Source organism: Phascolarctos cinereus, unplaced genomic scaffold, assembly GCF_003287225.1.
Source record: "Phascolarctos cinereus isolate Bilbo 61053 unplaced genomic scaffold, phaCin_HiC Scaffold_3;HRSCAF=262, whole genome shotgun sequence".
NCBI lineage: Eukaryota > Metazoa > Chordata > Mammalia > Diprotodontia > Phascolarctidae > Phascolarctos > Phascolarctos cinereus.
The window spans coordinates 245,659,809-245,686,544 of NW_027555736.1; the positions used below are offsets into that span (position 1 = coordinate 245,659,809).

Sequence of the window (26,736 nt, forward strand, 5' to 3'; positions counted from 1 at the left end):
TATTTACCATACTTGGACTCACAGTTCCAGATGTGCTTATTATGAAGATAGAAAAAGTACTTATAAAAAGCCCCTTCTCTTCCACTCCATGAAGTCACTCTACCTTGTTCCAAAACATCAAAGGAAATCTGGGAAGAGGAAGGGGGCAAGTAGCCTTTTTCCATCCTCTTATGACTCATTGTTGAGGGCTTTGCACTGTGTGGTGATGAGTTCTCTCACTGGCTGCTGAGCTGGAAAAGCCGATGTTGGAGGTGGTTCCCAAATTGACTGCTGAGCTGAAATTCAGTAGAAGTGCAGAAGGGGTAATCTGCCTCTGTGCTTTTCCAGCTTCAAAGTGCAAAGATGATCCAGAGCATTCAGGAAAGTATGTTGAGGAAAGAGCATCTGCATTATCTCCTGCATGGCTCCATTCAGCCATGAGTACATGTCCTGTCTAGATAGGCCTTTGCTTCTCTTTTGTGTTTTCTTTCTTAAAGAAGGGGACCTGTGAGTTTCAAAAGGTCCTGATAGCTTGCACTTTCAATCATGGTATCATTATCTAGCTTTGTGGTGGTATCAGTATCTATCAGCACAGACAGTAGTTTAACAACAGCAGGTGAAGCTTCTGCATTGGAGAGAAAAGATTCGCTCAGTTTGGCTGCTTGGCTAGAAGGCTTTCACCAGTATTTGCACAGTACAAAAATGAGGTGAAATGTCAAAAGAGCTCATTAGAAGTCCTGAAAACTTTCCTTTCCTAAGGAGACTTGAATAGTAGTCTCCCAGCCAATTGTATTCATTGTTACATGAAGTTATCAAATTCTTTTCCTAATCATTCTGTTGACATGCAATGAGATTCTTTTTATGGTGATCTAAGGTACTGTCATTTTAAATTACCTTTCCTATGCAAAAGTTCAATGCTAAAAGGTACATTTGTAAAGAAAAAAATTAAATTAATTAAAATTAAATCAATTGGTAAAAAACATATTTTCATAGATGTCTGTCATAGGTGGCTAAAAGAAATAAGAAAGAAGAAAAGATATGTATATGACAAAATACAATTTTTAATTGAGATTTGAACATGTTGAACATGAACTATGAACATGAACTATGTCATAAATATAAATACAAATCTCTTTGTGTACATTATAAGGTGATACCTCATTTATATGTGAAACCATTTGATGGTCTAAAGGGGGCAGAGAAAGAAGTTTTATTTGTTAAAAACTGGGGAAAATGTGAGTCTGAAGAAAAATAGTTTCAAGAACACAGAATGAAATGGTAGACCATATTCAGACTTTAACCAGCAGGGCATTGTGGTCCTTCAACTTATTTGTATGTAATTATTTTAATGTCGAAGGGAATAAATCTGAAAAAAAAAATGGAAAAAAGCATAATTACTTGGAGACTGACTAAATTATGGTTTAATAAAAACTGTTAATTTCATAGGAGATATTTGATGAGTTGTGACCTTTTAAGTGAAAGGTGAACCCCTGAGTGCCAAGCTATTGAAATAGATGGAAAGCTGAGACTGAGGGTACATAGTGAAGAACCTGATAAGTGAATATTGAAGTAGCATCAGGGAATCAAAAGCAGTTCTGTCGGAAGAACATGTCAACAAGAAGCTGCTGGAACACTCAGCTGACAGGAAGCTTCAGATACACGATTTCTGATTGGTTGGAGAGAAAATCAACCTCAGTGGATTACTGGAGCTTCCAATTCAGGTATGCCCTTTAGAGCCAGGCAAGGTTAAGAAGTAAAGCCTCTCAAATGTGTCTGTGGCTCTCTGCTGCTCTCTCTGGTTTGAGAGGGAGGAGCAGAAAAGGGGAAAATGGGCTTTGTAGCTATTTTTTTAGGAAGAGAAGCTGAGACTGGACTTTGAAGAATCCTGGTGAGTGATGGATTGGCTAAATTTGCTTGCCTTGCCTAGAGCCAATGCGAACTATTTTCCTGGGAGCTCTGATGGCTACAATTTGATTAGACAATACAACATCCTGATGAGTAAATAACTGGCTAGGTTTGGTTTGTAGTGACTAGACTAGAGATAACCAGTCTGATAAGCTTTACCTTTCTCTGGCTTAAAGGGAATGTCTTTGCAAATTAATAGTGTAACATTTCTCAATGTTCTTTTAAGGGGGATTGTAGATTAAAGAAATTTTTTAAAGTTGTAAAGATGTTTGGTTATAGAAAAGAGGATTTGCTCAGCTGAAAAATGATGAGGACCTGCATATAAGCAGTTCATAGAAAAGTGACTTTGTGTGGCACAGATATTTCTGAATGAATTTATGACATATCAAAGCCTATAGTCCAGAGCTGTGAGTTACCCTGAGAACATGGGTTGATTTTAGTCCACAATACATCTTCCTGTTGTATTTCTTGCTTGACAGTTATTATCAGAGGGTCATTGAATAGGCTTATTTTTGTCATCACATTTTCCAAGGAGTTCTGAATCTCATATATATATATGTATGTGTATGTATGTATGTATGTATATACACAATACACATACATATACATACATTCTTACATATACATGTACATATCTACATATGCATACATATAGATATAGATATAGTTATCCCTTCCACATCACGACTTTCCTCATCATGATTTCAATATATCGTGAGATGACATAAGAAATTAAATGAGAATTTGGGTGGAGTTTTGCAAAAGCTGCAGATGACACATGAAGGCCAGCAGATGACACAGAAAAAGTTTAGGAACTCAGAAATGCATAAAATATACATATAGTATTGTATAAAATCAACATATTTTATCTTTTAATACCTTAATAATTCAGACTTCTTCTCTGGTATAAAGGGAAGGCCAAAAAAGGTGGAGGGTACTGTACCCCTAACCCCCTGGGATATGGAAGGAGTAACAGTGTATATGTGTATATATGTATATGTACATATGTATGTATGTATATCCATCTTGTTCTTGTTATTTTTTAACAACAAAAACCTGTAAGGAGGTATTTGTTCTAAGTGGAATGCTCTGTGCGTGTGTGTGTGTGTGTGTGTGTGTGTGTGTGTGTGTGTATGTTATCAACAAACAATAAACATAATGGGATCTTCCATTCCCTGCATCTTTCAATGAATTGTGAAATGGTAAAGATGTCCTCATCTGTTGGCTATTGCTCATTGAAGCATACTTGTTCTCCATTTGTTTTTTTTTCTTTTTAAAAAAAATTATTTATTTTAGGGGGCAGCTAGGTGGAGCAGTGGATGCAGCACTGGCCCTGGAGTCAGGAGGACCTGAGTTCAAATCCAGCCTCAGACACATAATACTTCCTAGCTGTGTGACTCTGGGCAAGTCACTTTACCCCAATGCCTCACTAAAAAAAAAAAATTATTGATTTTAAACATTTATTAATTTATTTCTTTTTAGTTTTCAACCTTCACTTCCACAAGATTTTGAGTTCCAAATTTTCTCCCCATCTTGTCCCTCCCCCACCCCAAGACAGCATGCATTCTGAATACTCCATCCCCTAATCTGTCCTCCCTTCTATCTCCCCCCTCTTCTCTTATCCCCTTCCCCTTCTATTTTCCTGTAGGGCAGGATAGATTTCTATATCCTATTGCCTGTATATCTTATTTCCCAGTTGCATGTGAGAACAATTTTTAACATTTGTTTTTAAAACTTTGGGTTCCAGATTTTCTCCCTTCCTCCCTCCCCATCCACCCTCATTGAGAAGGCAAGCAATACAGGTCATACATGTGTAGTCATGCAAAAAACTTCCATAGTAGTCATGTTGTAACAAACTAACCGTATTTCCCTTCATCTTATCCCGCCCCCCCCAACTGTTTATTCTATTCTTTCTTTTAACTCTGTCCCTCCTCAAAAGTGTTTGCTTCTGATTACCTCTTCCCCGAATCTGCCCTCCCTTCTATCATCCTCTTGCCCCTTATCCCCTTCCCTCTTATTTTCCTGTAGGGTAAGACAGATTTACATATCCAATTGAGTGTGGATGTTATTCCCCCCTTAAGCCAAATCCAATGAGAATAAGATTCACTCATTCCCTCTCACCTTTCCCTACTTCCTTTCCACTGTGAAAGCTTTTTCTTGTTTCATGTGAGATAATTTACCTTATTCTACCTCTCCCTTTCTCCTTCTCCCACTATAATCCTCTCTCATCCCTTAATTTTATTTTTTAGATATCACCCCTTCATCTTCAACTCACTCTGTGCCATCTCTCTTTCTCTATCTTTCCATATAATTTTCCCCCCTCCAACTACCCTAATACTGACAAAGGTCTCTAGAGTTCCAAATATCATCTTTCTATGTAGGAATGTAAACAGTTCAACTTTGCTGGTGCAGAGGCAGGATTCTCTTGCTTTGCCCGTGCTTGGATCTGGGTCACAGTTCTAGATGGTGGTTCTGGGGCAAAGAGGAGCATTGGTGTGGCAGAGCTTGTGGTGGTGGTGGTGAGAGGGAATCCTCCTCACAATTCCAAGGCAGAAAAGAGTGCTTATGCTCACTTACAGACCAGAGCACAGGCCAGGAAAGGAATGGACACCTCTCCTTTGTACCCTTGTTGAAGATGACCTCAATTATTTGATTATCCTCATAAAGAATTTTTATATCAATAAGGCTTGAAATGTTTTCCATGCTTTTGATATCTTCCTCTCCTTCTGATATGTTATATATTCTCCCAACAATGCCCTCACAATTGTGTCATCTTTACCATGGATCTCCTCTACATATGCTGAATTTCTATTCAGCTGCTTTTCCAATATTTGTTCCCCAAGTGCCATTTTTGCCTCCTCTGTAAGTACCCCAGGAACTGGATGTTACAGTCCAAGTGTGGTGGTTCTACTAGCCTTGATGGAGAAAAAAGCATGTGGTTGAAATGGTTGTTGGCAAATTTTTCCATTTTTCTTCTGTTTGTAGTCTTCTTTCAGTTTTTATCCCTGAATGCCTTGATATGACTTTGCTTAGTTGGTTATCTTGCCAAGCTTTCTTTAAAATGGTTTTATCCTCCATTACTTCTCTCTGCTTTATGAAACGATATTTCTCATAATTGTCCATCATTCTTTTTCATAAGATTTTACAGATGGGTTTATATTATAACCCAGTGTTGCCTTTGGCACGCATCTCTTTCCATTTGGCAAGTAAGTCCAATCTATTCCGACTAAAGTGCTTTCTGGGCTCTTTTAGTCTCCTTGTTGTAGCAATTAATTTACACGGGCATAATTTCTGAATGAAAGAGAACAATAAAAATGGACAGCCCACATTTTTTATGGCTATTTTTGTGATATCAAGAGAAATCGAGGCAGTCCCCTAACACAGTACACCTCCTGTGAGGAAGATCAACAAGGCTGTGATTTACAACCAAAGATATCTCTTTGAAAATGGAAGTTATTTGTGAAGGTGTCTTTTACTGAGTTACCCAATTGCCAGGAAATAGTTCAAGGCCTAGAGAATGACGACAAGGATCATACCCAGATGAGTAAACTACAGGCTTCCCTATTTCCACCTCTGCTCCGAGTTGACAGAGTATCACACCAAACACATAGAAAAGACAACTCCCAACCAAGGACATTATCATAATTCACATTTACTAGCTGTGTGACTCTGGACAAGTCACTTAATCTCTGACTGCCTCAGTTTCCTCATCTGTAAAGTGGGGATAATAATAGTACCTACCTCCCAGGGTTGTTGTGAAGATCAAATGAGATGATATTTGTAAAGTGCTTTGCAAACATTGAAACACTATATAAATGCTGTTATTGTTGTTGTTATTATATTGCAATTTGATTTTTACAAAGTTCTTTTACATACATTATCTCAGTTAAAACTTTTATCTGAGTAAAAACAACCCTGTAAGGTCCCACAAATGTCAACAGCTTCATTTACCAAGAAATAACTGAAGTTCAGAGAATTTAGAGTACTTGCCCATGGTCGCACAGCTAAGCATCAGGTACAAGATTTGAATTCAGTTCTCTCCTAACTCCAAATCCAGCTCTCTTATGTGACTTATGTTGCTTCTCCATTTATACCAAAGATGAAAAAAGGAAGATGTTGGGGCAGTGAGGTGGCACAGTGGATAGAGACCTGGCCCTGGATTCAGGAGGACCTGAGTTCAAATTTGGCCTCAGACACTTAACACTTACTAGCTCTGTGACCCTGGGCAAGTCTCTTAACCCTATTGCCTAGACAAAAAATAAAAAAAAGGAAGATATTCCTCTCCCCCTTCCTCCCTCTCATGAAATCACACCCTTTCCCCTTAAAAAAAGGGTAATCTAAACTTTAAAGAAGGCTGGGAGAGGGAAGGGAGAGATGATTGTGCCAGCTTCAAGCAATACTCACTGACTTTTATTTTTTTTTAAGTAAAAGACTCCTGTGAAAGTGTCAGGTTTTCTGAGGGATAGAAATTCTATTCTCCCTCTCCTTCTCCAAGGTGCCTTTCTTAGTAACTGTGGATTGAGTATGTACCAAGGTTTGTGTGTATGTGAGAATGGCAGTGCGGTTGTTTAAGTCCACATCGTGGAAAGTGCTCTACAAACCATCTATTCTACCTCCTTCATTTTGCAGATAATGAAGCTGAGGACCAGAGACATTAGGGGACTAGCCCAAATTCATCCAGATAGCAAGTTTTAGAGCTGTGATTCAAACACAGATCTTTGGACTTTCAATCCATTGCTCCTTGCACTCCACTGTGAGGACACATTGATTATACTAGATCAGTGAAGATTTACTTTGCCCTTACCTGCTCCCTCCTGTGATCTCATATAATCAGCAGCATTGTTATAATTTGTGGTATTGATTTGGCACAAGTTCTCTTGAGAACTGGGGGAAGTGGAAAGGAGTATTTTCCCTGCAAAGGTGGGAATACAGCCTTGATATAATTAATTTGACAAATATTCATTGAATGCTGATTATATGCTAGGCACTGTATAGGATATGAAGTTACATAAGATTGTTCATTGTCTTCAAGGAACATAAAAATATTCCAAGGATTTGTAGTTTCATTGGTGTGAATATTCCTTCCATTGACTTAAAGTGTAACCCCTCATTAATTTAGTGAGTAGTTTTTTTTCTGGATAAAAAATTCATTGTCCTAATTTCAACCTGAACTTAGCCTCTTTCATAGCTCCATATAAGTATTTGGATTTTTGAGCGATTTTGTTTGTTCTTACTTATTGGGTGCCAACTGGGGAAACAATCCCTCTGGATCTGAAGTAAGAGCTGACTTCTCAAATCTGAGCATTTCTTACCATTAATGAAAGAGAACAGGTATATACTTTGGTTTGTTGTCTTATGGGAACTAAAACACTTTGTTTATTTAATTGGCTTCATATAATGCCTAAGACATTCTTTTCCTCCACACTCCTCCATCCCATACCAACCTTCCCATTCCATCTCAGCCTATCCAGCCATCTGACTTGCTTAGTATATAGGCTACTTTAAGAGATGCTTTTGATAGTGGTCATAATGATGATTTTCCGTGTTTTATAAGCCCCAAGAGAATTTAGCAGCTCACTCTGCTAAAGTCACCTTGTACCAGATTGCTCCCTGGAAATCTGGCTGAGTAGACTGGAGTGAGGCCAATGACTCTTCCACTCCTATTCAACCTTCTTTAATATTTCTTCAGGATCTAGCTCTAATTTTCTTCTGAGTTACTCTAGCCTCAACAGCTCTTAGCAGACTGGGGCAATTTCAGAGCTATCTGCCATTGAGAAATTCTTTTTATGCCTTTTTTGTATACTGCCTTCAACTTATTTTTTATTTTTCCAACTTAAAACTTACTATCAGCACAAACTGTCCTATTTTTGAAGCACCTGCTTGGTTTGGAAGCATCCTACAAGCTGAGGACAGACCCAGACCAGTTTGTGCCAATTCCCTAGGAATCAGCGGAGAAACAAGTTCCTTGAAGGCTCCCCCAACCCTGCTGTTGGTGAGAGAGAATTCCTTTCATTCTTATATATGTCTCTGGTGGTAAAGAGATTTCCCTATTTTAGACCCTCTACAAGTTAGCTAGTTATAATATTACCACAAAGTCTCCTGTCTGACAGATTATCTTTTGGTTTGTATTATTATTTCCTTTAGATATCAGCCAACCCGAAAGGTTCATTGAGGACTGGAAAGCAAAAGGTTATAGAAAGAAATCTTCAAAGGAACTTGGGATATGTTAGGCATCTAAGAAGGAACACACTCAAACCACAAACTAAAAAAAGAAAGAGAGAAAAAAATTATTGATACCTAAAATAGACAAGAGATTGTGGCCTTATTGCTTTTCCCTTATATCCCACTTTCTACAAACAAATATAAGCTTACTAGGAGCTAGCCAGAGTATTCAACAGGGTTGCTGTTGTGGGGGTATTTTTTTTTCTTACTGTAAATTAACCTTCAAAAGTTGGATAACTCGAAGGGCAGTGGAAAGATGTATATGTCTAAGTAGGGAGCAGCACATTTTCAACTTGTGCGTAAGTTATCATGCAGCGATATATGATCTGAAAAGGACATGAAGGGAGAGCATGGACAAGAATTAGAGAGGATCTGTGATCTGAAGAGGTTGGTGGGAAGAGGAAGGTGGGAATGGTTTGTGATCTGCCTCAGTTGGAAATAACCACATTAATAAGGTCTGCTAAAGTCAGGAAGACCACAGTTCTCCATGTTTAGTATATTTGGCTTTTGAGAGTGTGTGAAAATGCCTTTGAGAGAGGAAAGAAGCATGAAAAGAATAAGATTACGGGAAAGAAGAGATCCTCTCTGTTCCTGGGTCAGTCATTCACCAACACCATCAAGCACCTAACGTGTGTACCTCTCAATTCTTTTCTGCAGATGCTCCAGCTGACTCTGGAGAGATACTTCTTTTAGGGAAACAGTTTCAGTGTTGGTTTTGTTTGCCAGGGGCCATATTGTGTGTGTCAGTCTCCCCACAAAATAAACTAACAGTTTGTGCCTAAGAATGACTATGAATGACCACGAGGCAATCAGCTGGTCTATTGTGTAACTTTTATGGAGTACTGGGAACAAGAAGACTGACTTAGAACACAACAGGAATAACTCACATTTACATGGTACTTTCAGGTTTGCAAAGTGCTTTCCTTACAGTACTGAGGTAGATAACCTTAGCATAATTACTCCCATTTTACAGACAAGGAAACTGACTCTCACAGAGATTAAGGGACTGATCTGTAGAAATATAGCTGGCAAATGTAATAGCTAGGAATTGAACCCAAGTCTCCTGATTCTAAGTTTAGCTGCCTCTCCAGAGCTTACCTGCTGCCTCCCACTTAAAGCTTTCTTGGTGTAGTGTATGATATGTATGACATATAGTTGGAATTAAGAAGCCTTGGGTTTGGTTTTCATCTCTAATACTGACTTGCTATGTAACCATGGGCAAGTCATTTAAGCTTTCTGAGCCTTCAGTCTGCCAATAGTACCTTCCCCACTAGTCATTGTGAGGGTTTAATGAGATGATATAAAGTGTTTCGCAAATCACGGAAGATTATGTATGTGTTACTATTATAATTTTTATTTTCTGACCCTTCTATCCCTGCTAGTTTTTAGTCTCCTTCGTCTTCTTAAATTATCTCGTATTTACTTCTTTATGTTCATGTAATCCCCAGCAGAACATGTTTCTTTTAAAAAAATTTAATAATTTATTTTTCCCCAATTATATGTAAAATTAACATGTGTTTAAAAATTTTTTTGAGTTTCAAATTCTCTTCCTTTTTTCCCTTCTCTCACTGAGAAGGCAAGCAGTTTGATACAGGTTATTTATGTGCACACAATATATTTCCAAGAACATAAGCTTCTTGAGGAACAGGATTATTTTATTCTTGTCTTTATATCCCACAGTGCCTAGCACAGTGCCCAGCATATAGAAGGTGCTTAGTAGGTCATATTTGTAAAGTGTTTTGCAAACCATAAGACACTATGTAAATATTATTATTGTTATTGCTATTATATGTCTGAGTTGTTGATCAACAAAAGATCTGACATTAGTTCCTAAGTCAGATGTAACTAAAGTTAGATCAAGCTTTAGATGTTTATTTGATTACAGAAATAACTATCTACCTATTACGCAGAATTATCTCTCCAGAGTCTACTGGGGTATCTGCAGAAAAGAATTAAGAGGTCAGGGGTCAAGTTACTAAGTACAGGAAGCTGGTGTGAGGTTTCACACATTTTCCATATGCAGGTAACATAGGAATCATAACCAACCTTGGTGTAATAACAGAAAAAAATTGATTAGAAGAGAAAGATTGCGTCTGATCAGGTTTTGTACACAACTATGGTGGCAAGTCACCTAGAGTAGGTTTTGACTGTCCTCCAGATACAGGTCCCCCTTCTCCAATTCAGCTATTTCTCAATGTGGTGTTTACAGACTTCCATCTTTCTCCACTTTGTCCTTTTTTCTTCCATTCTCTATTAATGAATTGGGCTTTTCCCCTAGCCAGGTTCAACTGCTGTAAATGTCCCTTTGATCTCATCACCTCCTGTCTTCCCCAACAAACCGTCGCCTTAACCTTCCTTTCTCTAGCTCTAATTTTCAGTCTCTCACTATCAACTGGTTCCTTCCTACCACCCTCAAATATGTCTCAGTTTTCTCCATCCATTAATAAAACCTTTATTAGACCTGATCATCCACATAGACCATTATCCTATGCCTCTTCTTCCTTTTTAAACGAACTCATATAAAAAAAAAACTTTACACTCGTCTCTACTTCCTCATCCTTACTTTCTCTCCAACCTTTGTGAGCTGGCTTTCCACCACATCATTCAACTAAAATGGTTCTTTTGAAAGTTCCCAGTGATCTCTTAATTTTGCCAAGTTAATGGTCTTTTCTCAGTCTTCATCTATCTTGACACATCTGCTGAGTTTCAAATCATCCTATCCTACATTAGACCTGCATAACATATGACCTGTCAAAGGATTTTGGGCATCCATCACCTCACCTGCGGAAACCAACCATGAGAAAGACTGATGATGGTTGTTTGCTGCGGGTCATGTGACAGCCACCCAAAATCATTTGGCAGGCCACAAGTGACCTGCAGGCTGTATGTTAGTCCTAGATACTCTCTCATCTCCTCCTTTGCTGAATCTTCACCTGTATCAGGGCCTCTAGTTATGGGTATAACTCAAGGCTGAGTCCTGGATTGTCTTCTCTTCTCTCTCTCTGGTATCTTGATGACCACGTGAGTACTCATAGGCTTAACTGTCATCACTATGCAGATGATTCACAGATCCATATCCCTGTCTCCCTCCTGACATTCAGTTCTATATCACCAAGTGCCAGTTGAACATTTCAAATTGGATGTCCCAGAAACATCTAAAACACAACATAATCAAAACAGAACTTACCATATTTCCCCCCAAACCCCCCCCTCCCCCTGAACATACCCACTTCTATTGAGGACATCACCATTCTTGCAGTCTCGGGGTTCTTAACCTTCACATCATCCCCAACTCCTCACTGTCCATCATCTTTCACACCCAGTTGGTTGTCAAATCTTGCCATTTCTGCCTCTACAATATCTCCCACATTTGACCCCTTCTTTCTACTCACATAGCTACCACTAAATTTTAGGCCTTCATCACCTTTCCCTTTATATCACTACAATGGCTCTTTAATTGTTTTCTGTGCCTCAAGTCCTCCCTATCTAATCTATTCTCCACCTAGTGGCCAAAGTGATTTTCCTTAAACTCAGCTCTAACCAGGATACTTTCCTACTTAATAAACTACTTATTACCTTTAAGATAAAATATAAATTCCACTGTTTGGCTTTTAAAGCCCTTAACAACTTGGCTGCTTCCTCCCTTTCTAATCTTCCTATCCAATTACTCCCCTTCCTGCATTCTACAGTTCAGTTGACCTGTATTTCCTCTCTGATTCTCACAAACAGTGCTCCAGTTTTCATACCTTCATATTGGCCATACCTCATGCCGGGAAGGCAATTCCTCCTCTACCTCACAGAATTCCCAACTGCCTTTAAGATGTACCTCCAGCACACTTTCTTCTACATGATGCCTTTCCTGATCCTCAAACACCTAGCACCTTCCCTTACTACCTTATATTTAACTTCTTCTATGTTATAATGATATAAATAATTAAATATATTATCATTTATAATTATATAATACAGAATATATATATTGAATGAATGCAAAATATGTGTATATATGTAACATATATATAATATATATGTGTACATATATGTATGTGTGTCTATCTGTCTATCTATGTACCTACGCATCTATCTCTCTCCTTTTCCCTAATATTTTGTGAGCTCCTTGAATGCAGGAATTGTTTGATTTTTGACTATATATCCTGGCTCATAGCACACATAGGTCCTGTTGATTGATTGAAGAAACCAGTGGGCCCCAATACCTGATTTTTATAGCCACTGGCTCCTAGCATTTGAGCCAGGAGATTTCAAAAAATAAATTAATCACACCCATAAAAATTTATGAAACATCTACTCTGTGCCAGAGTACTGTACTGGGTGCTAGAGATATAAAGACAAAAATGAAACTGACCCTGCCCCCAAGGAGTTTACATTCTATCATCCCATCTGGCAAAGGAATACAGTGTAGCAGGCTCACTAGAAATCTGAAAGAGGGTCTGAACAGAAAGAAAGACTCAAAAGAACACTTTTCTGGCAAATAATAATAGCTAATATTTATATATTTATATTTATATAATATTATCTCATTTTATCTTTACAAGATTGTTAAACCCATTTTACATCTAAAGAAAATGATGCTGAGGGAAGCCATATAATTTGCCTAAGATCACAGAGCTAGAAATTGTCCAAGGCAGGATTAATACTCAGGTCTTTTTCAGTGCAAGGTATTATTCTAGCGTTGAATAACCCACTGAGACATCGACTGCCTTTCTAGGCCAATGGGTAATCCAGAAGACATCCCCATGCTCCTTGGTAAGAAAGAAAAATCAAGCATGTTTTCCTAGGCTAAAGTGAAGGTGATTGGGCCAGCTAAGCTTTTTTTTGTTTATTTGGTTTTGTTTTTTTTCAGATAAGGTTTTAAAGAAAAGAAACCTCACTTTGTGCTAACAAGTTAGATTGGTAGATATGTTCAGTTCCATTCAATAAGCATTAAGTGTCTGTTGAGTGCAGAGAGCCCTGGGCAAAAGAGCGAAGGAGATTTATAGTTAAGTCCTTTTCCTAATGGAGTTTAATATGTAAGGAGATCAGATATTTGCACAGGTAATTATAATATAAAATGTTCCCTAAATGTCTAAGCTAAGTATGTTCACGCAGGCTGCCTAAATACGTAGGTGGAGCTTGCACAGATACACTTCCTGAGCAGCACTCAAACGTGACCCAGGGTTTGGACTAACTCTGTGGAATTTACCCCGTTGTTTGGGATGTGGAATGACTACCATTCAAATTGAAAACAGCAAGATTTCACATACTTGCATCGTTTGCGCATATCTTTTACTAACCACTTGCTCTGCTTGTAGAAGGAAAAAGCATGGATATGATTATACCAAGTACGACAGGATAAAACAGCAGTTTTCCAGCTGTGTAATCATCCACCTCATAGCCCGACTCAGGAATAGTTAAGCGGGAAACATTTCTTTTCAAGCGAACGCAATGGCAAACTGAGCCAGGAGAATCCCATTCTAGATTGAGGCTAAGATTGTCCCCCAGTCTTTTCCAGATGCACATCTCCACCTGTAACAGTCTTGTTCCTTCTGAGTAGCTTGTGGCGTTTCTCTCAGATGGTGGGTTATTGACTATTGGTGGATTATAATGATACATCAGACAACTGCACGGTCCCAAGAGCTTTTACCTCAGATGGCAGGTTTCACCAATCACAGCTGGGGGAAAAATTTACCAGGGCTCACATAAGAAATTTAAATTTGTTCTGGTACAAAAGCCAATCGTTAGAGATCATCTCTATACACTTGCAAATTCTCAGCAAGTTCGTTGTTTAGGAACTCCGTAACCCAAACACGCTTCCTTTCCAAACAGCTGATGACCTTGCCCAGTGGTTTCTGGGAAACTTGGCAAGTTCACGAAGTAAAGGGAATTGGCATGGACCTCAGAGAAGGGGCTCCCTCTCCACCTCATCTACCCTGAGAGCTGCTGTGGGCTATGCTTTTTGACTAGCCCTGAGGACTGCTCTGAATGAGAAGTACCAATCTGGATAAGGCTTTCACCTCATCCCCTCCTTTCCACACACAACACTGTAATCAATGACCAATTTTAGGTTTTAGCATTAAAATGGTAACCCCAAATGACTTAATTAACAATCTTACAATTTTAATAAATGATAGCCAAACTGTTTTAGCCTTAACACAAACAATAAACTTCAGATGACATCAATTGCATTCCCAGATCATGTAAAAGTTACTGACGGGAGACTGGGCTTACCAAGTGCAGAGGCTGGCTGGCTTCTTATCTCATATTGCCTTTCAGAGACATGGCCTTAGGGATTTTTGGGGTCCGGGTCCCACCACCCCATCACATAGAAAACTAAATATGTTTATCAACTATATATTACAAGATAGATTATATAGCTATATAATGTATCATATAAAATATAATATTTCCATATATAGCCTGTGTATACTATAGGTATGGAATATAATATACATGGGATTATTGGAGGTACACAGACATATATAACACACACATCTCTCTCCATATATACGTACATACCTACAGATCTTATATATCAGTAAACACAAATTTAAGTTTTCTCGGTCCCCTGCATGCAGGCATACATATAGTACGTATATGTGTATATTTGTGTATATTCCCATATATATGCTATATAGATGTATCCTCAATAATACCATGATAAGATATATATTCAATAATACTATGTATCTCACAGCTACATATATGATATGTATGAGAATATTATGTACACACACACATATCTCTCATTGACCCAGACAACTTTTTTGTGTTTATATATATGTGTGTGATATATAAAGGGATTCTAGGTATTTATATATATGCACACATATACACATGTGAATACACAATACATGGACAAATACACATCTACAATCATTCTTTGTTGGCCCAGCAGATATTTTCCCCCTCTGTTTCCAACTAAAAGCTTCAGTATAAATGGGTGGCTGGTTGGCTGATTTGATAGTTTTTCTTATTTAATTACAACTGCAGCTTTCTTTATTTAGCAGTTCTTTTGCTCACAGCACTATGTCTATATAGATACATAAGCATATATATTATTTCCTTTTGTTTACTTCTCCCAGAATGAAAGTTCATTAGTTTCTCAATATGTTTTACAGAATGACTTGCCTGTTATCAAGGTTGGAAGGATATATGAACCGTTAGCCCAGAAACATTCAAGTTTTAAAAAATATATGGGAAATAGAACAAAGAGAAGGAGTGAGGTGACTCATTCATCTCCGACGTTCAACCAAAACCATTTCAGAGATGCCAACAATGAATTAAAGCTAGGATTCTAGAGGAAAGGATTAAATCATTTTTTTTGTCAGAGACACCCTGCACCATGGTGAGTGAAAGCCCTGCTATGTGCCTGGAATGAAAGTGCTGGAGACAAGTAGCTTAAACTTATCTCCATCTGGTCTGGAAATATTATTTTCTCTCAATGAGCAAGAGCCCTTTTAACAGATAGCAAGAAGAGGTTGCAGAGTTTAATAAAATACTGGCATCTTACAACATGTCAACACTATGGGAGAGAGCTGACTATGATACTTTAAAAGATATGTGATTTCATTGGTAGGGGTCCTGCCTTGACCAACACAGATCACAACCTCTCCAGGTCTTAGTAGAAAGTATTCATAAATTATGGAGGCCAAAAACTTAATCAATTGGTGGCTAACCCAGTGGGAAAGTTGGCTTTGAAAAATGATAGGGGGCACATAATTAAGACCCCAGTGGACAAGTGACCAAAGGACATACATGAACAGATAGGGGTTTTTTTTTTTTCAAACAAAGAAGTGGAAACTATTTATTGACAGCTACAAGAAGAAAGGAAGGAAAGTTTATTAAGCTTTTGCTACATGCCTAGAACTATGCCAAGCCTGGGAATATACAAAGAGAAAAACTGACCTAATCCCACCTTTCAAGGAACACATTTTAACTGAAGAAGATAACATATATGCGAGTCAGCTACGCCATGAATGGGAAAACCTGGAAGTCCTGAAGGTTAGGGGGTAGGGGAGGAAGAAGGGAATATGTGTTTATGAAGTACCTACTGTATGCCAGGCACTGTGCTAAGTGCTTTATAAATATCTCATTTGATCTTCACCACCCTGTAAGATAGAGGTTATTATTATCTTCATTTTATAATTGAAGAAACTGAGGAAAACAGAGGTTGAGAGAACAGATGGGAAGGCCTGGAAGCATTAGAGGTAGCTGATGATGTAATGGATAGAGTGCTAGGACTGAAATCAGGAAGACCTGAGTTCAGATTCTGCCTTAGAAACTAGCTGTGTGAGGGCAACTAAGTGGCACAGTGGAGCGCCGGCCCTAGAGTCAGGAGGACCTGCGTTCAAATCTGGCTTCAGACACTTGACACTTACTAGCTGTGTGACCCTGGGCAAGTCACTTAACCCATTGCCTAGCAAAAAAATAAGAAACTAGTTGTGTGACCCAGAGAAAATCATTTAACTAACTGTCTGCCTCATCTTCCTCAACTGTAAAATGGGGATTATAATAGTATCTACCTCTCAGGTTGTTGTGAGGATCAAATTAGGTCATATTTGTAAAGCTTTTAGCATGGTAGGCACCTAATAAATGCTTGTGTGAGTATATATACATACATACCAGTGTGTGTGTGTGTGTGTGTGTGTGTGTGGTTATATACATTCAACCAAGAACTTCTAAACAAAATTCTCCTAAGTTACTGACAGCTTACCAATCAATCAATAAACATTTTTAATCATTTACTCTGTGACAGGATTAGAGTCAGCTCCTCACATTCCAGATGATGTCCCCAGGGTAACAGCCCTTGCTCCAGGGCTTGCTTCCTTTGGCCTGAGGGAACAGCTAGGACTGATGAGTCTAAGTTAAGTTACTCAGGAGGAGTTGATTCTAACCCTGAGTTCTCAGTCTGGGTTTTTTGGGGAAGTCTCACACATAGTCAAGGTTTGTTTGCTTTCTTTCTGAACTAGGCCTATTTGTCTTATAGTTGGAGGAGTTCAGACCGCCATTTTGAATATCTTTTGGTTTTTCGAAGAATCCATTAGATTGCCCTAGGTGCTGAGGGGACTCATGGGGGAATTTTAGCCCAGAACAGTTTGGTTTCTTACTTGAGGGTAAAAGTCAGTCAATAAATGTTAATTAAGTACTTATTATGCGACAGGCATTGAGCTAAGAGCAAGGGATACAAAAAGAAGCAAAAGACAGTCCCTTGACTCCAGGTTTCTAATTCTTTGGGAGGCTAGCTTCAAGTGCTCTGGAAACTCATTTGGGACTAGACTTTCTAAGGAAGAGAGATTTTTTTCTCCTTTTCTTTTCCTCTTTTTTCCCATTATTCTTAATTTTTTTTGATGTTAATGTTAATTTTTGTGTTTTTCCTAATTGTTCTGGGTTGAGACAGGCTGTTCTAAGTACTATCTATGCAGTAGGAATTGTTTCATTCTTTGTATTTGTATTTTCAGTGACTAACACAGTACCAGTCACACAGTAGGTGATTAATAAATGCTCGTTGATTGACTGATAGGCTGTCACTAACTTACAAGAATTTTGTTTAGAAGTTCTTGGTTGAATCAGTATAACTATCTGAGGGTGATAGTAATCTCTAGGCTTCAAGTACAGTAGGCCTGGGCCCTCAGAGAAGGCCCTGTTAATTAATATAACTGTTAATTTTGTGTGTGTGTGTGTCTCTATACATATATAGAGACACACACTTACATATACACACACATATATGTTTGTATATATGTATGTATATTTATATGTATAGCTATATGTGCATACATGTATACATATATAACTGTTAGCTTTATATAATGTAAGTATTAACTATTAATCTGGAAGTGTCTAAGATTTGTCTGAATATAGCATTTAGGGGCCTTGAAGAACTGTGCCATATGGAATTTGTTGAGACTCTTTAATGAATGGCAGAGGGGGTGGGGAGGCACTTGAAAGCACAATGCTTGTGTCTCCTCCAGTTCCCCAGACAACTTTCCATAATTGGGTATATGGATTAATGTGACAAATATACCCTAGCTGATTTGCCAAGGACAGAAGAGGCTACTTCCATTAAAAAGAAAGAGAGAGCTCCCATTCTCATTCTGGGACTTTATACTCTAAATCTCATTTTTCCTGGGCTTCAAGGCTGTCTGTTTCTCTATTATACCACATTGCTTTTCATGGAGAATAAATTATACCACATATTGGTATTACTAAATTATAGTTATTTGTGTACCATTATCATAACCTGAAGAAAATGGTCCTATAAGGCCAGTTAATTTTCCTTTTCTGTGATTCTAAGTTCACCAAGCACTGTAATGCAGTAAAAATGGCAGATTGGAGTCAGGAGACAACTGAGTTTGAATCTTGCCTTCAGTCCATATTAGTTTTGTGACCATAGACAAGTCACTTAACCTTTTAAAGCCTCATTTTCCTCATCTATATGTTAAGAATGGCATTTTGGTAACTTCTAGTACTTTGATACTTTAATATAGCTTTGTTTGCCTGTTCTTCCCAAAGCACCTGGAGTTTGTGGACTCTGAATGGATAAAGAAGAAAGCAGAGAGTCAGAGAGAGAGACAGAGAGAAACACAGAGAGAGGACCACTAAAGACTGCTTGAAGCTAGAAGACTGTAGCTGGACAACATTAAGGAAAATTCTTTTCTCTCCTTAAGGCACCTGAATGAAGAGGTTGCCTAGTCTGTCTATCCAGTTGCAGCTTTCCCACCCAGAGGAAAACCTTTTCCTACTTTCCCTAGCAAGAGCAATAGCCTCTGATTTCTGAACTTTAAACTTTCAGCAGATGACAGGGAATAAATCCAGACCTCCCTCAGCAGTCTGAGTGGACCAACACAGCCGCCCAGACATTAGGATGAAACCCCTATTTTGTATTCACTCGTGGCAAGTTTTACCCCACCTTCTCCACTCTCCACCCCCGTCTGTGCCAGCTGTGTGTGGCCAAGAATTAGATGAATGGAAGGGTGAAGGCCTGGGATAATGACCCAGTGCTGAGCTCCCAGTGCTTCAAACATTCTGTGCTAACCTGCTTCTGCAATTGGAAATTACCACGTTTTTCCCAGCGACTCTGTTTGCTCTTCTGGGCTATGCAATCTAAGTGGTTTGTTAACAGCAAACAGATCCAGGAAGAAGGAGGTGTCCTTGGGTGGAGGTTGGGGGGTTCGGGGAAATGAGTCAATAGAGAGTACAATGGAGTCACATTTCACATAGGAGTTACATACTAAACTTTTAAAGTGAAAATCACATATTGCCAAATTACCTTGCCTCTTAAATTCCTTAAATTTCCCATAAAATATACCATGTTGGCAAGTCAGATCCGCAACTTTGGGATAAAGTAAGGCAGTAAGGGCTGTGTAGGGGAAAGCCAACATGGGAGTCTGGGAGGCCAGCAGCCAATGAAAAGCGACTCTGACCCTGAAATTGGCTTCCTGTTACCATTATTTCTCTCTCTCTCTCTCTCTCTCTCTCTCTCTCTCTCTCTCTCTCTCTCTCTCTCTCTCTCTCTTTTTCTTCCCCCCATCCCTTCCTCTCTTCTCTTTCCCTCTCTCTCTCCTTTTCTCTCCCCCACCCCCGTTTTGCTATTTTTCTAAACAAGTTGAGCTGAATTTCCATAATTTAAATGCACTTACAATGTAATTTCACAGTAACTTGAATCTAGACCCTGAGTCCAGATTCAAGAGGGTCATTTGGGAAGGGGCTTGAATCAGGCCTGCGGGCAACAGCTGTCACCACGCTAAGGTCTCTGTGGGTGCTGGAGCCTCTTTTTCCTCAGAGATACCCCACTTTCCCCACTCCCCCTCTTTTGGGAGGGGAGGGAAGTAGTAAATGGGGAGACTTACCATATGCTGGTTACCACATAAAATGAACATGGTATTTAATTACCTGCCTTAGAAGGTTATGAGGAAAGCGCTATGCAAAACTTAAAATATTACATAAGTATGAATTGTTATTAAGTTTCTTCAGCACCTTGATAATGGGAAGGGGATGTCCTGCTTGGCTGATATAAACATTCATAAAACATAGGCTCTACATTTGGATAAGACCTTATAGATGATCCTTTTGAAAAAAATATATCCTCTCACTAGAAAATAATAAATTGGATTTTGGGCAAGGATCAGTCTCATGTTAGTATGTATATAATAAATTGGTTTTCCTGTTTATTATATCTCAGAGGCTCAAGTCTATGCCTCAGAACTAGAAAAGAACTTAGAACTCAGTACAAACCTCTCATTTTATAGCGAAGAAATAAAATTCACAGAGGTTGACCAAATAAACTTTACCAAGGTCACATTGTTCATAAAGGACAGGGCTGAAAAATCTCAAACCCATGTTTCCTGACTGCCAATGCTGTGCTCTTTCTATAGTTCTATAAATAGATTATAATAAGCCAACAAATATTCAATGAATACATATTATATGCCTAGCACTGCCCTGAGTTTTACAGAAGAACATGACTGCACCATAAAAAAAAACCCTGCCCTTAAATGGCCAACAACTTGTGTGGTGAAATTGATGGGGATCATAGGCTAAGCTAGAAGGGACTTTAATGGTGGGCTAATCCAGTCTCCCATTTCACAGATGCAGAAGCTGAAGTCTAGAGAAGTTAAATGACTTGCCAGAGGCACACAGGCAGAGTCGGAGTTTGAACACAGGTCTGCTATACTATGTATAGCACCTAAGAGAACAAAGTGGCAAAGAAATCCTAAAACCTAGCTCTACCACAGCAGACTTCTGTAGCCTCTGAGAAACCTCTTAGGCTAATTATTTCCCTGTGTTTTTCTCAGTAAGTTTCCTCTGGGATTCTACTTTTGCAAAATAGGAAGCCTGCTTTCTCTACTGAAGCTAAAGTAGGGAGTGATGAGAAGAATGAGAGTAGCCAATTTTTGGTACTCTTAAGAATCTTAAGAATTGGAAACAGCAAATGGAGAAATACTGAATGCCGTGGATAAGTTCACTTACCTTGACAGTATCCTTTCTAGGGATGTACACATAGACAGTGAGGTTGATGCACACATTGCCAGAGCTAGCTCAGTGTTTGGGAGGCTCCAAAGGAAAGTGTGGGAGAGAAGAGGTATTAGGCTGCCTACCAAACTGAAGGTCTACAAAGCCCTTGTGCTGACCTCATTGTTATATGCCTATGAAACCTGGACAGCATGCCAGTGCCACACCAGGAAACTGGATCACTTCCATTTCAATTGTCTTGGAAGATTCTGAAGATCACCTGGCAGGATAAGGTACCAGACACCAATGTTCTTTCTTGATCTAACCTGCCAAGCCCTCAAACCACTGCAGAGAGCACAGCTGTAACGGGCTGGGCTGGCCTCATTGCCCTACTGCCAAACGTAACATTTGCGTAAAAGACTGTTTTTATGGAGAACTCATACAAGGCAAGCACTCACATGGACGTCACAAGAAGCAATAAAAGGACACTGTCAAGGTCTCTCTGATGATCCAGTGATGAACTTTGGAAATGATTGTGAGACATAGCACATCATAGCACAGGACCACCCAGCTTGGCATACCCACGTCATGGAAGGCACTAAACTCTATGAGCAAAGCAGAATTGCAGTAGCTCAAAAGAAACACAAGATATACACATTTAGATGCACAAATTTCCCAAAAGATCATGCAGACTATTTGTGGCCAACCTGTAGGAGAACCTTCTGAGCTCGTATTGTTCTGATCAGCCACAGTTGGACACACTGCCCCTTGACCCCTGCATAGTGACATAGGACAACAACTCTTTTTTTTGTTTGTTTTAGGCAATGGGGTTAAGTGACTTGTCCAGGGTCACACAGCTAGTAAGTGTTACATGTCTGAGGCTGGATTTGAACTCAGGTCCTCCTGAATCCAGGGCCAGTGCTCTATCCACCGTGCCACCTAGCTGCCCCCAACAACTAACTCTTAAGACAAGGTGCTATCCACTCGGAAATAAGTATCAGTTTGGCTATTTATTTCACCTACAGCCGGTTCACAGCAAGAGAATGAGACTCTTTAGCCCAAAATCCTGCCACTGAGATTTGGAATAACAGCTGTAGCTCGTCTCCTTGAATGAAGCTCTGTCAGACACTGCTTTACAGGACACCTTCCTCCAGCCTAAAACAATTCTTTGGAGACTGATGTTTTGCAGAGATTCACAAACATGACAACAAACTCCCGACCAACCCATCTGCTTTTCATTTCCTGGAGGATGCTAAAATGATCCCTTTTAAATTGCTTAAAATATGTGCATCTATTTCTTCCTCCCTCAACACCACACATATACACACACACACACACACACACACACACACACACACACACACACACACACACCCCTACACACCTCTTCCTCATTCTTTACTTCATGTCCTCAGCCTGCTTTAGCTCCTTCCTCTCATCAGCTCAGTCTCTCCAGATTGCTTCAAACAAGAATTACAATTATGATTTGTGATAAGCGTTTTTGAGCTCATTGTATAATTAGTAATAGCTTTTTCTTCTAGAAATCAGAAAACAATGTCTTCAGCCCCTAAGCTTGTTTCTTTTCTTCTCTTGAAAACAGAAAATGATCTGATACTTGCTATTTGTGCAGCCTCCCTGAAATTCAGTTTCCTCATCTGCAAAATGAGAGATTTAGAATTAGTGGTTTCTGAGGTGCTTTCTAGCAATGGCTGATGTAGGTGGCACAGCGGATAGAGTGTTGGGTCTGAAATCAAGAAGACTCATCTTCCTGAGTTCAAATCTGGCCTCAGATACTTTCTAGCTGTGTGACCCTGAGTGAGTCACTTAACCCTGTATGCTTTAGTTTTCTTATCTGTAAAATGAGCTGGAAAAGAAAATGGTGAACCACTGTAGTGTCTTTGCCAAGAAAATCCCCTAAAGGGTCACAAAACTCAGACACGACTGAAAAATGCCTGAACAAAATAATCTCATCCCTCATTTGACCAGTTCAGTTGAGAATGAGGTTCAAGTGTCAGCTGTCTGGATGATCCTATGACGTTTTTAATGACCTATTAATAAACAAAAACAGATAAGGAAAACTATGTAATCATAATGACCAAGTTTGACCTTGAAGAAAAGAGATGAAAATGCACCTTTCTGTCTGTGGAACATTCCATATGCTGTCACCCATTTAATAGATTTGTCAGTTTTGCTGAACATGATTTTCCCCTCCTTTCTATTTTATTTTATTCTTTTCTTTTAAATCTTTATTCTATTCTATTCTGTTTTATTTTTCTTCTATTCTATTTTATTCTTTGTTACAAGAGATGCTTTGTTAGGCAGAGAAGAGGGTGGGATATAGTCAGAATGAATAGAAATTTTAAAAATAAAAAATCAAAGTGACCTGATCTCCTACAATCTGGCAAATGGACTTGCTGCCAGAATTGATAAGGAGAGCTATAGGACCAGGGCTGTGAGCCTGGAAAGAGCCATTTTCCTGTTCTATTTAGGTCCCCACAGCATCTTTTGGTTGGTCTTAGGGTGGTCTTAGAAAGCCCCTGTAGGGCAGCTAGGTGGCATAGTGGATAGAATACCAAGCCTGGAATTAGGAAGACTCATCTTCCTGAGTTCAAATCTGGCCTCTGATACTTACTAGCTATGTGACCCTAGGCAAGTCACTTAACCCTGTTTCCCTCAGTTTCCTCATCTGTAAAATGAGCTGGAGAAGGAAATGGCAAGCCACTCTATTATCTTTGCCAAGAAAATCCCAAAAGGGGTTCACAAAGAGTTGGACACAACTGAAATGAATGAAGCAACAAGGAAGACCCTGGAATAAAACAGGTTTCTATTTTAACCTTCAGCAACAAATCCTCATACCTTGGGGAGGTGGGGTGAGGGGTGGAACAAGTCCTTTTTCCAAGCACTACTTCTCTATTCACAGTCTGAGAAATAACCACTTTTGTTCACAACCAACTAATGATAAAGAGATCCTATATGAGCACAGAACTGTTAGATTAAAGACATAATGGAAGCTGGGAAGGGCCGACTCTAGCCCAATGGTGAATAAGCAAAGGTTATTTTCTGTGATCTTTTACCCCTTTCTGGCAAGCCCTGCCCTTTTTCAGAACCACTGAAAAGAACCTGCCTCCTACCCTGATGCCAACAATAGCTACCATTTATATAGTGCTTACTATGTGCCAGGCACTGTTCTAAATGCTTTACTATTATTATCTCATTTGATCTTCACAACAACCTTGTGAGGTAGGTGGTACCATTTATCCCCATTTTACATATGAGGAAACTAAAACAAATAGAGGTTAAGTGACTTGCCCAGGGTCCCATAGGTAGTAAATATCTGAGGCCACATTTGAACTCAGGTCTGCCTAACTGCAGGCCTGGCACTCTATCCACTGTGCCTCCTAGTTGCCCCAAATGCTACCTACCCTTCTTCTGATTGATGCAGAGGGCATTTATGGGCCCAATCCCACTGCTGATTGGAAGGGGAGCTTTGACCCTCTCAATTTCTGAAATGGGCTGGTTTTCCCCTCTTTAGATAGTCTTGTAGATGCCACTCCGCTGCCCACCCATCATACCTGGGACTGGACTCGTTGTAGATTTTAGCCTTACTGCAGCTCAGAACCGATCAAGAGATCTACTAGCCTTAGATTCCCCAGTAATAGGGATTTCCAAGACTACACCACCATACCTGGCCCTTCTCTTCTTTGAAGTCACAGCTCACCTGGCCTCTCTCTTCTTTTAGACCTGACTCAGGGGTCACCCCTTCCTTGGACGCTTAAGTGACTCTCAGATTTCCATATGGCAGTTTGTCTCTGCCTCTCCTTTGTCTTTTAACACATTCTATTTTGTATCACAGTTATTTGTATACATATCATATTCTCTCTCCCCCCATCCCCAGTGGATTATAGGGTCCCTGAAGGCAAGGGCTTTGCTATTTTTTTCATCTTTATATTCTCAGAACCTAGTACAGTGTCTTGCTCAATGTAAGCCCTTAATAAATGTGGAATTTGAATTGAACTGAAGTTTGTTAGACTCTCCTTCACCATCTTAGACCTGAAGGAAATTCCCTGGAGCATTTCCATAGACCAAAGTGGATAGCGCAAGGGATTCCAAATACTCCTCAATCTGTCTAAGTGGGAGACTCAAGGGGTTGGGGAAAGCTGACAGTTTTAACTTTTTGGCACTGTGCCTGAACCTTCCAATCCCTTGAAGGGAAGGAGGCAATTATACAACTGAGAAGCAGCATAGGATAGAACAAGAGTGATGGCTTTATAGCCAGAAGACCCAGGTTATTCTTCTAGTAATTACCTACACAAGTCACTTAAACCTCTCTGGACCTCAGTTTCCCCATCTATAAACTGAAGGAGTTGAACTAGATGACTTCTAAGGTACCTCCCAGTAAGAGCCTTGTTTTTTCAGATGGGAAAATCAAGGCACACAAAGTAGAAAATATCTTTCTCTAGGTCAGTGGTCTACAAAATGGGGGCTGGGAAATCACCTCATTCAGTGGGCAATCAACCAATTCCCCCTTTTCTGAACTTCCCTCTTTCTGTTGAGGATGCTGCCATCCTTCTAGTGACCTAGGTTCACAATCTTTCTGGCTGATTTCCTTGACTCTTCACTTTCCCTTACCCCACATATTCAACCAGTTGCCAAATTTTGTCATTTCTACCTCTACAACATTTCCTGTATCTGTCCTATTTTTTCTGCTAACATAACCACTATCCCAGTTCAGGCCCATATCATCTTTCACCTGGACTACTGCAATAGCCTTTCAATCGCTCTCCTGTCTCAGGTCCCTCTCCTCACCAATCTATCCTCCATAGAGCCACCAAAGTGATTTTCTTAAAGCGTAGATCTGACCGCCTCACTCCCCTACTCAGTAAACTCTAGTGACTCCTAATTGACCTTGGGATCAAATATCATTTCACTTTTATTATATCCTTATAAAAACTTTCTACTTTTGCAATGTTTCATAATGAACTTTGTTATCAATATAGTAGTACATATACAATTTATAAATAAGTAAATATACACACAGGAATGTATACTCAAAAAAATTTTTTAGCAGTTGGAATACACAGTCAAAAGAGTTTGGACACCATTGCTTTAGGTAGCCATGGGCAGAGGCAAGAATAGTATTCTGGGCTCCAGAGTCCTGGATTGTGGCAGGAATGTTTAAAACACATTTTGCTCTTGTGGCTTCTTCAAAGACAGAGTTCAAGGGTTTCAACTTTTCCTTCTGGCCTTGGTGGTCAAGAGAACACTAGGCAGAGACAGCACGGCCAACTATATTGTATACTCCCTGTGGGGAATGACTGGATTCTAATTATGCCCAAGCTCAGGGACAGTGGATACTGACCTGGGCTTTAGAGGCTAGCAGCTAGGAATGGGAAGTCCTTTTTCCCCTAAGTACTCACCGTGCCCTTAGTATACCACCCAAGAACCTCTAAATTGACACAGAAAAGCTGCTCCCTCTTTTCTGTATGCTTATCTGAGTTGGCAAAGTGGTTTTGGAGCAGGAAAGTGGGAACCGCAGGCCATCACATGATGGAATTGCACCTGATGAGATAAACAAAGGCGGCAACTCCCTGGTGTAAATATTCTTGAAAACCTGCTTGGCAAACCTGGACTTTAAACCAGCTGCTAAAGGTTATGGTGAGAAGTGAAGGATTGTGTTTATCT

At 39.5% G+C, this 26,736-nt stretch overlaps 1 long non-coding RNA gene across 1 annotated transcript; it reads left to right on the top strand.

Moving 5' to 3' along the window:
- Positions 1–1,724: 1,724 nt before the first annotated feature.
- Positions 1,725–25,068, top strand: LOC144456362 (uncharacterized). The gene is made up of 3 exons (XR_013485462.1): positions 1,725–1,867; positions 15,222–15,448; positions 18,616–25,068. It is a non-coding gene; the product is annotated as an uncharacterized LOC144456362 (long non-coding RNA).
- Positions 25,069–26,736: the final 1,668 nt, after the last annotated feature.